We start from the raw sequence: 18,864 nt of genomic DNA, 5'->3' as shown, positions 1-18,864 counted from the left end.
TCCGACATATACTTATAGATTCGCGTCCTGACGTCACAACCTACTTTCAACGTGTCGTTCACCAATGAAACGCGTCCTTGCCGGTGATAGTCCGATACGACGTTGCCACTATGGTGTTTTCCGTCATGTAATTTGGGTAAATGAGTAAGAGTTATAATGGAAATTTTTTAAATCGATTTTTGCGTCAAAGTATTTCGAGAAAAACATCTGGAAAACAGAAACGAAATCTAATTTAATACCATACTACAGCAAGAGCTTTGTTTGTACATCTAAAGTCATCACTAAAGGCAGAAAATTTTACATACAAAAATTATGACCTTAATGAAAAAAAATATTCAAGACCAAAATGTTCTATTACTTATGTTATCTAAATTCTTAATTAGAAAAAAAATATTTGTAGTTAAAATATGATATAATAGGGGAGACCGAGGATACAATGGACACCAGATAAGTAATGTAACCATTTATTATTTTCTATGCAACACTTTTTAATATCTAATTATTTTAGTGGTGATGTGCATTATAGAATATGGTTATAAGAAATAAATAATTGAAATTGCTTGTTTAGTTTTCTAGGAAAAACAATAATTTTACTATAGGGTCAATGGGGGATACAATGGACGGATGTCCATAGTATCCCCTATTGTCCATTGTATCCCCAGAATGTTTTTATTTTTTTATTTATTTTTTTATTTCAGATGGTGAGAGAGTATAAAAAGAAAACCGACAGGGAATTCCCTGAAGGAGATCTAAGAAGAGCTGTAGAGGATGTCTTAAATAATATTGGTAGCTTGCGAAAAGTTTGGGAGAGGTATAATGTTACTAAGTCTCGTTTAGCTATTTATGTGAAAAGGGCTAGAGAATAGGGGATAGAAAATATATCTTTAAAACCAAATTTTAAACATCGTCAAATTTTTTCTCCAGCAATGGAACAAGCATTAGCTGAATATTTACTCAAATGTTCATCTATGTTCTATGGATTAACTCCAAAAAAAACTAGACAACTAGCATTTCAGTTTGCGTCTCGAAATAAGCATTTAATCCCGGATTCTTGGGCAACACAAGCAATGGCTGGCGAGGAGTGGTTTGCTGGTTTTTTGAGGAGAAATCCAGAACTCTCAATTGGAAAACCGGAAGCAACATCTCTTGCTCGTATGACGGCGTTTAACAAAACAGTTGTTGGGGAATTCTTTGGCAAGCTCAAAACTGTTTACAGTCGGCATAACTATGAGGCAAGCCAAATTTTTAATTTGGACGAAACAGGGGTTACTACAGTACCGCCTGTTGAAAAAATTGTAGGAAAAAAGGAAGAAAAGCAAATAGAGCAAGTAACATCTAGAGAACGCGGTGAGCTAGTAACCCAAGTTGGAATAATTCAATTTCAAATTCAAATTCAAATATGCTTTATTGTTTGAACAAAAAATTGTTATAAACAAAGCTTCACCTAATCCTAAAGAGACAGAGTTACAAGGTTAAAATTATATTTAAAAATGCAAGTTACAATGACGGATCAAAATTAAACAGTTAAAATTTACATTTTTTTTTTTTTTTTTTTTTTTTTTTTGAATTAATAAAATCAACTATATCTAACTTTTCTTAACTAAGTACAGTACAACTAAGCAACATCTAGGGTTAAAAAAAGAAAAACATTTAAAACAAACAGGTTAGGAAAAGAGCTAGGTCTCCCTTAATTAATTAAAATCTGATTGTCGTTGAAATATTCAGCCACAGAGTAATAAGCTCGACCACTCAGAAATCTCCTCAAGAGAAACCTAAATTTGATGAGAGATTTTGCCTCTCTAATGTCTTCTGGTAGGTGGTTAAAGATTTTTAACCCTCATAAAAAATTGATCTCTTCACCAAGGCAGATGTTGGAATGGGAAGCCGCAAATTATTCCGCTGGCGAGTGACATATCGTGGATTCTGTAGGACAAACCTGTATTGATGGGAGAAAATAAGGCATGCCACCTCCTGTATGTATAGGCAGTAGATTGTAAGAATGCCCTCCCTGATAAAATATGGTCGGCATGATTCCCTAGGTGATATCCCGCATATATAACGCACAGCACGTTTCTGTAGAACAAACAACATCTGTAGAAGATAGTTGCTTGCACTACCCCAGAAGCAGACACCATACCTGAGATGGGACTCAATCAGGGAAAAGTACACGGCTCTCCCAATCCCCATGCCAAGCTCCCGACAGGTCACCCTGACAGCAAAACAACCCGCAGAAACCCTATTGCTGAGACTCCGTATATGGTCCTCAAACTTAAGTTCCTTGTCAATCACCAGACCCAAAAACTTATTGCTAGAATAAGGCGGGACAGGGCAGTTAGCAATAAGAATATTATCAAGACTACGATTATTTGTAAAACAAATTAGTTTGGTCTTCTCTGGATTTAATGATAGTAAATTTGCCCTGAACCACTCATATATAAGTTGAAGATCAGCCAACATGGCTATTCTCAAAGAGTCGGTATCATACCCATGCCAGAGAACGGTGGTGTCGTCAGCAAAGAGCGTGAATTTTCCCTGGATATTAAGTCGGACGAGGTCATTAATATATAGGAGAAAAAGTATTGGTCCCAGTACCGACCCTTGAGGTACTCCCCAGGCAACAGATTGATATTCAGAATACTCCGACCCCACACACACTCTCTGACGACGACCCTTTAGATATGAACAAAACCAACTCGCCGCCAAGCCCCTCAAAAAACTATAGTGGAAGAGCTTCCGCAGCAGAACCTCGTAACTGACACAGTCGAAGGCTTTCGACAAGTCACAAAACACAGCAGCGGAAACTCCACCACCGTTAATCTGACAGTAGACATCACTCATAAAGTTAAACATTGCGTCATTTATGTTTTTATTTTCTTGAAAGCCAAACTGAGAACCACTAAGAATAATCTTTGATTTTAAATAAGACATCACACGTTTTTTAACCAATTTTTCAATAATCTTTGAAAGTGTGGACAGAAGGGATATTGGTCTAAAGTTTGATGGTTCAGTGAGGCTGCCCGTCTTATGAATTGGGATAACCTTAGCAGATTTTAGGCAAGCGGGAAAGGTGCCCATAACCCATGATGCATTTATAGCTTCAACAAGGACATTCAGAGAGATGTCCGGCATGTTCAGGAGTATTTTGGCAGATAGGCCATCCTCCCCGGCTGAGTTTTTGTTTTTTATAGAAGTTAATACCTCCTTAAGCTCAACCAAGTCTGTAGGTATAAAGAAAAATGATCCTTGAATACTGGTGCTTGATAAATAAGTAAGTGGATCTGTTGTTGGGAAACCCAAATCTTTATGGATTTTATCAGCAATTCCAATAAAAAAGTCATTTATATGATTAGCAGAACATTCAGGGACTGCCATGGAATAATTGCTGTATGATTGACGGATATCATTAACAATCTTCCAGCATTCTTTAGACTTGTTTGTGGCCTTATTTAGGCAATTTGAGTAGAAGGATCTTTTGGCGATTTTTATTAGTCGCCGATACAAGGACCTATAAGAGTTAAAATATTGATGAAAAGCCGGGCAATTCGTGAACTTTCTTAATGTGTGAAGGGATCTCAAATTTCTACATGAAGTTTTAAGTCCCCTAGTTAACCATGACTTCTTGTTCTTTTTTGGTCTAATTTTCACCATGGGAAAAGAGATATAAAAGAGGTTTATTTAATTTCCGGTGGAAACACGACAATGGATCCGACGAATTCAACACGCTTTCCCATCCAGCAGCCACACACGAGTCATGGAATCTGTCGTAGTACCTCCTGCTGAAAATTCGACCGTAGGATTCGATCGAATAATTTGTGCAAATGGAAATGCATTACCACCAGTATGGATTTTTCCCAGAATACGTTTTGACGAGCACCGCATGATGTCTGGAGCTATGCAAGGATCTATGGGTCTTGTGAATAAATCTGGCTGGATGACAACAGATAATTTTATTAAAGTTCTTCAGTTTTTCCAACGAAATATCAGATGTAGTAAAAATAACCCCGTGTTACTGATATTGGATAACCATCAATCCCATTTAAGTGATGATGGCATAACATTTTGCAAAGAAAATGGTATTGAAGTTTTGACGTTACCTCCGCATACATCAAATAAATTACAACCTCTTGACCGATCTATTTTTGGACCTTTCAAGAGATATTTTTTCCGAAGCTGCCAATTCTTGGATGATGACTCATAAAAATGAAACTCTTTCTATTTACTCACTTGCGGAGCTATGCTTAAAGGCCTGGGATCGTGCTGCTACACCAGAAAATATAAAGTCTAGCTTTCGTAAAAGTGGAAGTTTTCTTTTGATCGGGACATATTTCACGAATACGAGTTTTTGTGTTCGTCAGTTTCAGATCGACCTGCTCCAGATGTCATTACCAATCAATCTGGTGGAAGCTGTATTTTTGCCGAAACAGAAAACCTAGATGAAAACCTAAGTCCAGCCACTGACGGAAATCGCGCTGCCGATGAAACCTCAATTCCTAGTACTAGCGTTACTGGGACTGCTAAAAGTCCTTTAAATATATCTAACTTTATTACACCAGACAAAATAAGTCCTTATCCAAAGGCGGAACCCCGAAAACCTATGAGAAAAGGAAGAAAACGAGGAAAATGTATGATAGTTACTGACACTCCAGAAAAAGAAGAATTATTGGCAAGAAAGAAGCCTCCTCCAAAAAAGGTTAAGGAGATTAAGAGAAAAGTTCTAGTAGAAAGTGACCCTAGTGATGTAGAGATAAATGAAGAACTAACAAAAGATTCCTCTTCAGAGTGGGAGGAAGAAGAAGAGACAGTTCAGGATACCCACGATGTAGAAAAAGGCGGTTTCATTGTTGTCAAAGTTCCGGGAAAAACACCATTTTCTGGAAGAAATTATATTGCTCGGGTAGAACGAAAACTTTTCGACGGATTTCAGGTTCGATTTTTTAAAAGAATGATTCCATCAAATCGCTTTAAAATTACAGAAGAAGAATCTTCTTTTGTAACATTCGGAGAAGTAATAGCTGTGCTTCCAAAAGGTATTGAAGACAGGCGTCCTCGTTTCAAAGATTCGATTTATTTCAACACAGAATTTAGTTTAACTTAAATAAAAGTTGAAAATTTGTTGCTTCCTAAATAAATATTTACTCTAAGACTGTTTGTCTTTATTAGTAAATGAATGTCCAAAATATCCCCATATCATATCCATTATTACCCCAGAGCAGGGGATGCATTGGACAAATGACCAAAAATTTTTGATCCCGGTTTAAAAATATTTTTAAATTTATTTGGATAATGCTATGTAGTAATATATTATGACAAAAGTTTATTTATTACATTAATAAAATCTTATGGATAGAGATTTCTTCGAAAAAAATTCAAGAGATCATTTAATCAAATTTGTCCCATGTATCCTCGGTCTCCCCTATGTACCGGGTGTCGCATTTATAATGTTCCTCGGCTAGATCTCAGCACTTAATAGTAGTAGATACTTGAAAAAAATATTTTTGTTATAAAAGTGGCCTAAAGAAAATGCTGGAAATTATTTTGAAGTTCATTACTCAGCCGAGATTACATTACTTAGAGAGCGCTGTCGCTACTTCGAAAAGTAAAATTTTATTATCGCTAAAAAACTTCCAATAACTTGGGTCTAAAAATATTATAGTAATCATCTGTAAAGATATCCCTAGAAAAAAAGTTTTGACAGAAAGTTCTGTCAGATGTCAAATAAAGTGAGGATACATTAATTTCCCCAGCCATGCGGACCGCTTTGTCTGTGATTGGCTCAGATAATTAAGGCGCGTATTTCAAATCTGATTATAAGACGAATTATGGTATTTGAGAAAAATAAACATACGGAACGCTTTACTTACGTAAAGAAATTGTTTATTTTCAGCAAATGATGGAAAATAATTTTGTTACATGATCTTACTAATTTTGCTTTTACTAAAATAGAATTTATCTCATTTCAGGCTCTTAATGGACAGCTTTTAATTAATTCTCAGGCTCTAAGCTCAATTAAAATTTAGTATAAAAAAATTGATAATTTTATTAAATAGTCTGAAAAAGACACATTTTGTTATTATTTTATGTAGTAATCCATTATATTATTTAAAATTTTTATTTTAAAATGAAAAAGTTTAGAAAAGTATTATTTTATTGTGATATACCTATTACACTTTGTTGCCTCGTGTGATCCATACATCAGATGCAATTGCATACTATGAAAATGAGTCATATTTTTTTAGGATCTGAGATAATTAAATATTAATAAAACAACCAGATTATATTTTAATAAAGTGGGTTTATTCATAACACTGATGCAGATTATTCAAAGTTTATTATATCAAGTTCATCTATCAAGCAATCTACTAATATATATATAACATAGTTGCACAAAGTTGAAAACAAATACCAATCAAAATGAAACAAACACTAATATATTATTTAATTATAACAAAGTAAACAAAATAAAAAAATATATTTTATAAGTATCCTTCACCAAGGGCCAACGAATTACATGAAAACAAACAGCCCACACCACTTAGATATAATACCAGAATAGGGAACTCACAATAGCAATGTCATGCAATAATAAAATAGTTATAAACATTTTGTTATGAATAAATTTATTTAGGTTTTTTTGTTGCGATAATACTGCTGCTTTTCTATTTTTCTTTTTTTACTCATCACCATTTCTTTTTGCTTTACTGTCTGCATAAAATTTCTAAAATCAGCCATAAATTTTTCTAAATCATGTTCACTCAATCCATCACCATAATTACGAATTTCAGAGCACAAGTCTATTCTAGACAAATCTACAATTTATACCATTCTATATTATGAAACTACCAAATATAATTAATTATTGTTAAAATAAATACCTCACGCTTTTTTTCAAAATCAATTGTCACATTCATTCTATTTTCAGTCTCGTCAAGAAAATGATTTACTTCATCCCCATAAACTGTCTTGCTTGTTGAAAGTTCATTGACATACAGATTATTATCTTCTTGCATTTCATACATGAAACCTGAAACATATTCGCTCCTCTGCTCAAATAAAGCTACAGCATGTATATGCTTGGCACATGGCAATACACATGGCACTTTTAACAGTATATTCTGGACAATCACAATTATATTTATGTATACATATTTTACACTTCTCACAATACATTGCACTACAGTGCTCATCACAAACCCCATTATAATTTACACAATACAATTCATGATTATCACTAAACGACCTAACCTTAAAATGTCCTAATTAAGAATATGATACATTACCGTTATTACCCACCATTTCTTCTGCTTTTTTATGTGCACTCTGACATATTTTGTGCTGATAATTATTTGCATTTGGCCTTTCCATGTTTATAATCCTTTTCCACATTCTTTCATCAACAAGTTCATCCAGTAAATCCAACAGTTTTTCAATCCTTTAAAGAGAAAATATATTTTCTACATATTTTTTTTGTAATGTGTTAAAATTTCCTTACCTAATATTCTGCTTTCCATTCATTTTGTTGTACTTCAGAACTTTATTTAAGATTTCAATTGCCATATTTGTATTAATTCCGGCATTGATTCTATGCGCCCACATCATTATTCTCTCTTGACTTTGGAAATAGTACCCAAAATATTAGAAAATTAATTACATTTGTTTTATAATTTTTTAGTGTTGGCTTTTTTAGTGAAGTACTTTTTCAGGTAATTCTGAAAATTAGTTTCCTCCTCTTCTTCTAATTGCCTAAAATAGTTCTCTTTCAGCTGTATAAATTATATACAGCTGTAGTAATCTTCTTGGTTTATGCTCTACAAATATCCATTATCCATGCATTGTAATATTTTGGATCGTCGTCACTCATTATATATTTAGCTTGAACTGCTTCCCCTAATCTAGTTTTAAGTGCCCTAAAAAAACTCTTAAATTAATTGATATAATCTGTTACTAAGTAAGGATGCCACTGGAAAACCCATATTTTGTTCATCTCTTATTAGCACAATTGTCAAGTCCCAGTTTCTCCTATTTGTTCCATGAGTTCCACCTATACAGATTATTTTTGGAAAATCTCTAAATTTTTTCCATAATAGCATTCATATATCCAACTGCAAAATCAGCTTCTAATCCTGGATAATTTTCTCCTAAAATACATTTAAACAACATTTTAAGAAAGTCTTAATAAAAAAACTGCAATTCTAACCTATCTATATATATTTAAATAAAAATCCATTATTTTTCCACCACTGTTCCATTCCTGAATTTTTAACACTGTGGCTATCATATCATCACCGTCCCTTTTCTGGTCAATATTAAATTTTCGTATTAGCTACTAGTTTATTGCCGTCTATGCTTCTGGCCTCCTGAATAATTTTCTTATTTGAAACTCCTGCTGCTAATTTATCCACAATTATCTCCTGTTCCGATTTTGTTAGCCTTTTGCTTCTTAATTCGTCAGGGTGTCCTACGTGGGTTTCAAAAAATCTTGCTCTAATCACTCCTGAAAAAATATCATAAATGAATAAATCTTTTAATTTAATAATTATTCAAAAAATAAATACCTACCATCTACTAGAATTTTAACTATTATTCTTGATGGACAAATTCCTTGAATACGAATGCTTCCTTTAGACTTTAAATTATATTGCAAACATGTACTGACATATCCTAAAACATGATTAATTATTAAAAAATTACCGACTTAAATAATTATAAAACTAACTAGGTACCTTTTGAATCACTTCTATTACAATTATAGTAAATAAATTCTTCTCCATTAGGACATTTTTTCTTCGGTGAACAGCATAATCTACCTCTCTGTTTTCTGCAGACCTAATTTCAAATTTCAAACTCTGCCAAATTCCTAAAATTTAAAACAGATTCTTTAATATGTATATTATGAATACTATGAAAGTGTCTAATTAAAGAATCATATGATGTAAACTTCTCTTTGTCCAGGCAAAGGGGGCAAATAATGTGTAGGCTCTCTTTTTCACTCTGTTTTTTATTATGTATGGCCCTCATATGCCGATACGATGTTAAAGTGGAAGAAAATGACTTTCCACAATCTTCACATACAAATTTATTATCCCTAAAAAATATATACTGATAATAAAATTTCACAAAGGTACTTCATTTTTAAAGCACTTATGTGTTTATATCCATGTTCATCGAATAAAGGTGTAGTAAAGTAATGTAAATATACAGTGGTGTTTTAAATTTACAAGGCAACAAGATAATATATTATTATTACTTAAATAATTACTATTGGTCGCACAAATTGTAAATAAACAACAAAACGGTTCAAAAACTCAAAGCTGAAAATTGAAAGTGAGGTTAGCAAACCACATCGATTATTTCGACGATGCCGACCGACAAAATCCGAAGGCAATCCGTGATTTTATTGGCCCGCATAAGTGCGGAAATTAATGTATCCTAATAAAGTGGCGAGGGAAGTTTTTAACTTCGTTGAGAAAAAAAGTTGAAAGTCGGCTCTGGGTAGATCGTTTTTTTTTAAATATTTTTTTTTGTTTATTTTTTTACCCAAAAATTATTACTTTTAGCTTTTGCTAAAATCTGCTAGGGGGAGTTCACTTGTAACATACTTTATTCGACCAATTATTTCGAAGAACTTAAAGGCAACCATATACAGGGTGTCCCACAATTAACGCACAGGCTGTAACTTTTGTATTTTTAAAGATAAAAATTTTTAAGAAAATGTATTTTAAATAGTTATAGGACCACTACCCAAAATTACTTTAAAAAAACTACCCCCAACAAATTCATCCCCTAAAAACCAGCCCAATTTTTTTTTTCAAATGGCACCACCGTTAAAATATCATTTGTTAACATCAACGTAAGGAATTTTTAAAATTAATATTTTAACATCATGTAAATCTGTTTTACAAAATTAAGTCTATTATTTAATTAAATGCTCAAATTGAGCTCCATCAGTTTCCACGGAAACTTCATATCGCCGAAAGATTTCTCTTGTGCAAGCTGCAGTATTCATGGAAGCAGTAACTGTTCGACAGGCTACACGAATTCGGTTTTTAAACTCTTAAAGATTATTGGATGGTCATTGATAAACAATATCCTTTAAATAACCCCAGACAAAAAAATCCATTGGGGTCGTATCTGGAGAGCGGGCTGGCCATCCGCCAATATAGGACCTCTATTTCCAATCCACCTTTGAGTAAATCTGTTATCTAAATAATCTGTAATAATTTAGGCATTATGGGTTGGAGTGCCATCTTATTGCCAAATCATTAAATTGCGCTCTAAAATAGCCACGTCTTCTAATAGTCCACACAGTGATTTTGAGGAAAATTTAAATACCGCTCTAAAGTTAATGTACCTTCATAAAAGTATGGTCCAATATATTGTCCATTAAATACACCGGCCAACACGTTTATGCCAATTATAGTTTGAAAACGAGTTTCCATTATCTATCGGGGGTTCTTTTCAGGCCAATAATGTGCATTATGTCAATTAACTAGCCCATTATTATGGAATCTACTTTCATCAGTCCAACAGATTTGTGACAAAACTTCGGGATTATCATGAATGAAAACCCGAAGGGATGCAACTGTAACCTTCGTTGGTAATCAGTAATAATAATAAGTAGGGCGAATGGAAACATGTGGATTTACTGCAACATATTAAGCCAATTAAGCAACATTATAAGCCAACACAGATATAATATTTTCCTCATTTCTTGCTACCATTTAATGATGGAATGTTTTCAATGTGGAAATGCTCCGGTACGCATTTTTTTTCCTCCACTCTTGAAAACGACTTATATGAAGGTGTAGGAGGATTAGAAAAACGTTCTCGATAAACCATTTCTGCTTCACGACAATTTTGTCTACACTCTCTGCAAATAAGAAGCATATCGACATATTTATTTGGAGTAAAAAGTCGCAAGACAATAGCAAAATTAAATAGCGGAAACTATGGAACTAAAATGTGTATGAGCTGTACAAAAAGGCAACAAAAATGAATATTAAAAATAACAGAATACCTAATAATAATAGAAAGGATGCGTGTATTTGGCCGTAATTTTTTTTATAGCATTTGAAAATACCTTATACCTAAATATTTTATACTGAAGACCAAGTTAAATTATTTGTTTACAGATTCAAACATACGCTATGCCACTGATCATTTTTAACTAGTGTCAATAATAGTGTTTGGAGGGTTATTGGCAAATACTCTTTTCAATTGTTCTTTCTAACTTGTTTAAATTACTTAAATAAAATACTAATAACTTGAAGATTTACTGAGATTTTTAACCATTTTAAGGCATGAGTGAACTAATAAGAAAATCAATAAGAGATATTCTGTGCCTTACGTTAATGTGAACATTAGAAGAAATAATGGTGGTGCCAATTGAAAAAAAAAGTGGGGTTGGTTTTTAGGGAACGAATTTGTCTGGGATAGTTTTTTGAAGTATTTTTGAGTAGTAGTCCTATAATCATTAAAAATACATTTTTTTTAATTTTTTATCTTTAAAAATAAAGAAGTAAAGAAAAAGAAGAGTAAGAAAGAAAATGTAAGAAATATATTAAAGTTTTTTTTTAACTTAAATTAACTTCACTTAAGAAAAATCTATAAATATTTTAAATACCATAAATAATATATAAAGCTATGAGTACAGACATAATACTTCATGCTTTTAAATAAAGATTTATTACCTTTAAATATAAACTCTCTTATTATGCAACTTTTATATACCTGATTTTTGATATATTAACTTCTTTTAATGAGTTCTACAAGTTGTTAAAATAAATGACTCAACTTTAAAAACACCTATGACACCATAGGACTGGTAATAAATATTAAATAAGTTAATACAGCGATAATAATTTTTCCTAGATTGTAGAGTCATTGCAAAATACAGGAAGTTTCTTACTATTCAACTAAATCAGTTCATCAGAAGTCAAAAACTAATTTTAATGAAATAAAACCTAACCTAAATGTTTTTAAATGCATCTAGAAATTATATTTCAGTTTAAATTTAGGTTAAAGAATTATTGTTCATATTATTATTTATTAATGTTAATTTGATTTACAGAAAATGGTAATATAGCTTGATGTATATAGCAATCATTTTAATTAAAACAAAAATTCTTTATAAAATTGGCTGGTATAAAGTAGTAACTGAACAAAAATCATTTGTAAATTACGAGACTTACGAAGTAAAACTTGGATATATCAAGGACCATTTTGATTTTCATAGACTATATTAGACCGCAATGATTTCTAATAAAACTCTTTAGGCAGGGTCTCTTAAGTAGTTCAATTTTACACCAAATACCACTCGTTAATTAATCACATTATTTCTAAATCCGATAAGTACAAAAAATTGATGACAGGTACGACATGACAGTACATATAGGGGGGAAAAGCGTACGTATAATTTCGTTCTTACAAAATCTCGTAAAGAATATTATCAAAGAACATTATAAAAAATGCATGTAGTGCCACAATGTAAAAAGTAAGTAAGAACTTACTTATCACCTAACCTAATTACCATCCTTCTTTTCTCAGTAACGAGGAGAAAAGAAGCATATTATGAAGGTCGGTATTTTTATTATAAATGAAATGTTCAGTCCTTGTATATTGATGCTATCGAGTATATTGAATGTTGTAGAATAGCAAAAAAAATTGTTAATATTTAAAAAACTTAGAAATGTATAAGAAGGCTTAGCCTTCTTGCTACTTCTAAAACGGACAAGCTTGGAGCTTGCTACTAGATAAATTTTCTTCTTTCTCTTCTTCTAGGTAAGAGATAAAAATTATCAAACTAATTAATATGAAGCTATTAAGTTAATGGGATATTTATATATAATGTTCACTTCCGGGTCACCTTTCACCCAGTCAACACGTGGTTGTTCTTTCCCTCTAAACGAATTCCCAGAACCATTTTCAACCCTAGCCAGTGGTTAGCTTATCCTATTCACGCCGGTATCCAAGCCGGATGATGCCGGATGCATCGTGGAAGAGGCAGACTACTGTGCTCCGAAACTGAAAAGTCGTAGCCTCACTACACAGTGGGGCGAAAGTGTAAAAGTTTGAAATAGAACCCCTCGCTCAGTATACATATACTAGAGACAAGGACACAAAAATTGGTTTGAATAGCCATAACCGTCTCCTAAGGAAATTGTCTGAGGGAGACACGAAGGAAGAAGAAGAAGAAGACATATAATGTTTCTTAGCAAAAATACACCTAACTTAAAAATTCGCTCGCTTTTTCCTCCGACCCATTAATTTCCCAAACATTTCTTATTTCACCTGAGTACCTATTGTAAGTGTTGCAAAAAACTTAATGAATGCCATCACTCCTGTCAATTAATGATCCACTTATATGCACTCCTAATGAGAATTTATACAGTTTCTTTTTTACGTCTATAGTATTAGCAGAGCTTCGCAGTATAATAAATTATATTACGAACGAAACATCATCTGGAAAAGATCGGCTTACCATGAAAATGTTTTCAAATCTTCTAGAATGCGCCTTAAACCATCTTACGAATGTAATTAATAAGTCATTTCAAAATGGAGCTTTTTCCAAGCTGCCTGAAGACGGAAATTATTATTCCGTTGCATAAAAGAGGAGATAGAGATCAAGTTTCAAATTATCGTCCAATTACACCCCTTTCTACGTTATATAATCATATGCATATGATCATAGCAATATTGATTAAAAACATACTTATTTCTTTTTTGTTTAAATATAATATACTTATACCCTACCAATTTTGGATTCTTGAATAACAAATGCACCAACGATGTTATGTTTTCTCTTTTTAATAGAGTATACCCCTGTCTAAATAGGGATCATTCGCCAGCTACAATTTTCTGCGATTTCTCTAAAGCTTTCGACTATGTAAATCATAATATCTTAATTAATAAGTTGCACCACTACGGGTTCAAAGCAACACCTCTCGAAAGGTTTAAGTCATATCTTAATCATAAGTTAGATTGTAAGGGTTGATATGATGACGTCTTCTTGTAAACCGATAGACTGTGAAGTACCTCAAGGTTTAGTTCTAGCGCCTTTTTTATTTCCACTCCTTATAAATAATATCGCTAGTCTGGACATCAGCGGTAAAATTTGTCTCTTTGCAGATAATACAAATCTTACTTGGAGCAACCCAGATGTTAAGGAACTACACAAACCCGTATCAGATGACGACCTAGTCATTATTAAATTATAGTGCGAGTTAAATCTTCTGTGCCTTAATGTTTTCAAAATTAAAGTATTGTCATTTAAAAATATCTTAGAGCCTTTTGCACTTAAAACTCCAGTGTAGCTATCGTTGAATATCTTAAGTTTTTGGTACTTATTGTAGACAAATTCTAAAAATGAAATTTGCACATCGATGCCTTATGCAAAAAATTTAACGCTACATGTTTTACACTTAAGTCGGTCAGGGAGATAAAACTGACAGCGTCTAGATCAGTTTATTATGCCGTTTTTGAGTAGCATCGCCGATATGTTCTTACCTTTTTTTAAACTACGAAACAGAGGTTCGTTACTCGCTAAGGCTAAGTAGTAGGACTCTCCGTAAAAAATTCTTTAAAAAATATAAAATATGAACTTTTCCTTCTTTATTCATATTTGAATCAGTTTTGCTTAATTTGCAAGTATGTATCAGCAATTTCAGAAATGCTGTCTCACAATTACACACTTAGGAACGGGGAGCATGATCTTTATTCTCCGACCCTAAGGTCAGAGATGATTAAAAACTCTATAATATAAAATGCAAAAAAATCAAAATCATCTGCCATTCGAAATTAAGTCCATATAATCTTTTCCCGCATTTTGCAAAGCCTTAAAATAACACTTGCTGGAAAGAGCAATACAAATATTTTTTTATTTCTGTTTTTTATTATTCCCTTTTTTCTATTTGAATATGTACTATAATTATATTTTATCGTACAATTTTTATGTTTTTAAGTGGATTCGGTTTTTTGTTTTTTTTGTGCTATTTTATTAGCTTTGGCTACAAAATTTGTAGATTTTTTTTGATAATAAAGCAAATTATTTATTCATCTCTGTCCTTCATAGTAGTACCCGCCTACAGAGTAGTACCCACTTATTCTTATCCCTTATCCCAAATTGAGCATCAAAAAAGGGTAACAAACGTATTTAAAATATTAAAAAAGTATTTTGTACCTTTATGTTATATTTAAAATTAAATTTATATCTAAATATTTAAATATAATTTTCTTCGTCAAACTCTAGTTTTTATATGGAAACAGTTTCTAAATTTTATAATTTCTCTTGAGGAATCTCTCTCATTTTTGGATCACATTTGAAAAAAGTTTCCTGTTTATTGATTTAATTTTTTTATATTATATTATATTATGATTAAATTATTTGTTATAAGTAAACTTTATATGTGGTTCTATGACAAAAATTTTCAAAGATCTAATTTGAATCTTAGATATGTAGTTCTAAACCATCTTAAGTAATAAATTATATTCATCTGCATAAAATGCAATTTTACGGACTCATCTAACTTGGTATTATAGAAATATACTATATTCTAATATACAGTATCGGACAAAATTAAAGCAACTTTTAAAATATTTGCATAAATTGTTTATATTGAATTCCCTACAAAATATTTTATACAAATATGTTTGTTTGCTAAGCAAGAATGTTGTTTGTTTACTGTGCAGTTTTTCTTGTGTTTCAAAGTCGAGATAAAAAAGGATCATAAAAACAACTGCGACAAAATTAGAGCAACTTAAAAACAAACTGGTTTTAGTATTGTATGAGAAACTGTGCAGTTCTAAGGTTTTTATTTAAAATATGCCGCGTGGTGTGCATTATTCGCTGGACCTAAAACAACAAATTATTGATGCCTATTTATTTAGGAAAAAGCAAGTATGGATATCAACTATATTTTGAGTTCAAAAAGACGTTGTATCAAAAACTTATTAAAAATTACCGAATCCGAGGTACGATTATGACCTTTAAGCGTGGTCGTCGACCACGAAAAACTTGGACAGGCGCATTAAACGACTTAGTATAAATGATCCAGGATTGTCTTCGACTCAGATTTTAGCCGCAGTTGGTGACGTAAACGTATCTTCTAGGACTATTCAACGTTGTTTAGTAGATTTCGGATTACCAGCGAGAAAACCAGCCATAAAACCCTTCTTATCTCAGAAAAATAGGAACGCAAGAATGTTATTTGCTAGGTTGCATCAAAACTGGAAAAAGGAACTTTTTTTGACAAATCTAAATTTCTTATGTTTTCAAATGATAAAAGATAATTTATAAAACGTCCGGCAGGAAAAAGGCTTGACTTAAAGTACGTTCCTATACTACTTTAAAACATGGTGGCGGCAATATCAATGTATTTCAAAAATATGGTGTGCTTTTCTACTTATGGAATAGGTCTTATTTACAGAAGTAGGGGCATAATGGACAGGTTAGAATTTGTTAATATATTGGAAAATATAATGCTGCCTTATGCGGAATGGGAAATTACACATTCTGATTACAATTTCCAGATTGCACTTCTTTTTCCAAACTAAAAATATTTATTTGTTGATATTTTAAAATTGCTTGTCACAGTAATCGACTTACAAAATATAGCCCTAGCTAAACATAGTTTTTTCATATATATATTTTTTAAAGATGCAATGTTTGTCAACTTACCCACAAGAATTGATACACTGACAAACTGTATTGGGTAAACTGCAGGCAAGGGTGGCACGAAAAAGGACAAGGCCTATATATAGTTTTTAATGAATTATTTATTTTTTTGACAACGTGTCTTTTTTAAACCTCAAAATCTTATTGGAATGGCCATGATGTTAACCTAATATAATATACCATAAAAAATTAGCTTCAACACTAGGGAAAAAGGAACTTTTTTTGACAAATCTAAATTTCTTATGTTTTCAAATGATAAAAGATAATTTATAAAACGTCCGGCAGGAAAAAGGCTTGACTTAAAGTACGTTCCTATACTACTTTAAAACATGGTGGCGGCAATATCAATGTATTTCAAAAATATGGTGTGCTTTTCTACTTATGGAATAGGTCTTATTTACAGAAGTAGGGGCATAATGGACAGGTTAGAATTTGTTAATATATTGGAAAATATAATGCTGCCTTATGCGGAATGGGAAATTACACATTCTGATTACAATTTCCAGATTGCACTTCTTTTTCCAAACTAAAAATATTTATTTGTTGATATTTTAAAATTGCTTGTCACAGTAATCGACTTACAAAATATAGCCCTAGCTAAACATAGTTTTTTCATATATATATTTTTTAAAGATGCAATGTTTGTCAACTTACCCACAAGAATTGATACACTGACAAACTGTATTGGGTAAACTGCAGGCAAGGGTGGCACGAAAAAGGACAAGGCCTATATATAGTTTTTAATGAATTATTTATTTTTTTGACAACGTGTCTTTTTTAAACCTCAAAATCTTATTGGAATGGCCATGATGTTAACCTAATATAATATACCATAAAAAATTAGCTTCAACACTAGGGAAAAAGGAACTTTTTTTGACAAATCTAAATTTCTTATGTTTTCAAATGATAAAAGATAATTTATAAAACGTCCGGCAGGAAAAAGGCTTGACTTAAAGTACGTTCCTATACTACTTTAAAACATGGTGGCGGCAATATCAATGTATTTCAAAAATATGGTGTGCTTTTCTACTTATGGAATAGGTCTTATTTACAGAAGTAGGGGCATAATGGACAGGTTAGAATTTGTTAATATATTGGAAAATATAATGCTGCCTTATGCGGAATGGGAAATTACACATTCTGATTACAATTTCCAGATTGCACTTCTTTTTCCAAACTAAAAATATTTATTTGTTGATATTTTAAAATTGCTTGTCACAGTAATCGACTTACAAAATATAGCCCTAGCTAAACATAGTTTTTTCATATATATATTTTTTAAAGATGCAATGTTTGTCAACTTACCCACAAGAATTGATACACTGACAAACTGTATTGGGTAAACTGCAGGCAAGGGTGGCACGAAAAAGGACAAGGCCTATATATAGTTTTTAATGAATTATTTATTTTTTTGACAACGTGTCTTTTTTAAACCTCAAAATCTTATTGGAATGGCCATGATGTTAACCTAATATAATATACCATAAAAAATTAGCTTCAACACTAGGTTGTCGTTCGCTTTATTTGAACGATTTTTTCCTAATTCTAATTTTAACAGAAGTCGCATCGTCCATACTTTGGCCCTTGATTCTTTTAAGTTAATTTGGATGTGTGCATTCAGAATGAGCTCATTTAGAGCACGTGTCACATCGAAACCATAACTCATTGTTTTTGCCTTCTTCATTGCAAATTAAACACATTTTGCCGTTTTTTTTCATTCTTAGATCTATATCGTTATCACTGTTTTAATAAGGTATTTCTATTGAACTCTCTAAAGAAGAAGAATCGAATTACTATCATTTTGGGTTTGGCTTTGTTTTATTTTTTTTATTCTGTATTTATTTGGTCCTTTTCAATACAGGGTGTTTCAGAACTATGAGATCAAACTTCTGTGGGTTGTTCTGTGCAACAGAAGAATCCATTTGAGTATAGGAACCCATATCCGGAAATGCGTCACTACGCCACTTCGGCCCTAAGACGCGTTAAAATGTATAAAAAACATTAATTACCTAGATAGGATCTGCTGCATTTATTTTTACCTTTTGTACATGATACCATAACAACAATTGTTTAAAATCAACGCTTATCAATGTCAATTCTCAATGTCATGTTTAAAAATTGTATAGCTTACAATTTGTAAACATTTATTGCGAATGGAAAACTTTACCAATCAAGAATTGGCGGATAAGCATTTG

The 18,864-nt window shown here is 32.0% G+C and overlaps 1 long non-coding RNA gene across 5 annotated transcripts; it reads right to left on the bottom strand.

Annotated features, from left to right (window-relative positions):
* Positions 1 to 6,412: 6,412 nt before the first annotated feature.
* LOC126745498 (uncharacterized) lies at positions 6,413 to 18,528 on the bottom strand. Of its 5 annotated transcripts, XR_007663573.1 has the most exons (8): positions 16,673 to 18,528; positions 8,721 to 9,082; positions 8,557 to 8,658; positions 8,195 to 8,491; positions 7,693 to 8,135; positions 7,490 to 7,609; positions 6,873 to 7,429; positions 6,413 to 6,806 (listed from the first exon to the last, which is right to left on the bottom strand). It is a non-coding gene; the product is annotated as an uncharacterized LOC126745498 (long non-coding RNA). The 5 variants fall into 5 exon arrangements; XR_007663569.1 differs by having other exon boundaries at positions 7,490 to 8,135; positions 16,673 to 18,527; XR_007663570.1 differs by having other exon boundaries at positions 7,490 to 8,135; positions 17,324 to 18,527.
* Positions 18,529 to 18,864: the final 336 nt, after the last annotated feature.

Source organism: Anthonomus grandis, chromosome 16 (genome assembly GCF_022605725.1).
Source record: "Anthonomus grandis grandis chromosome 16, icAntGran1.3, whole genome shotgun sequence".
Classification (NCBI taxonomy): Eukaryota; Metazoa; Arthropoda; class Insecta; order Coleoptera; family Curculionidae; genus Anthonomus; species Anthonomus grandis.
This window is presented reverse-complemented; position numbering and strand designations above follow the sequence as displayed.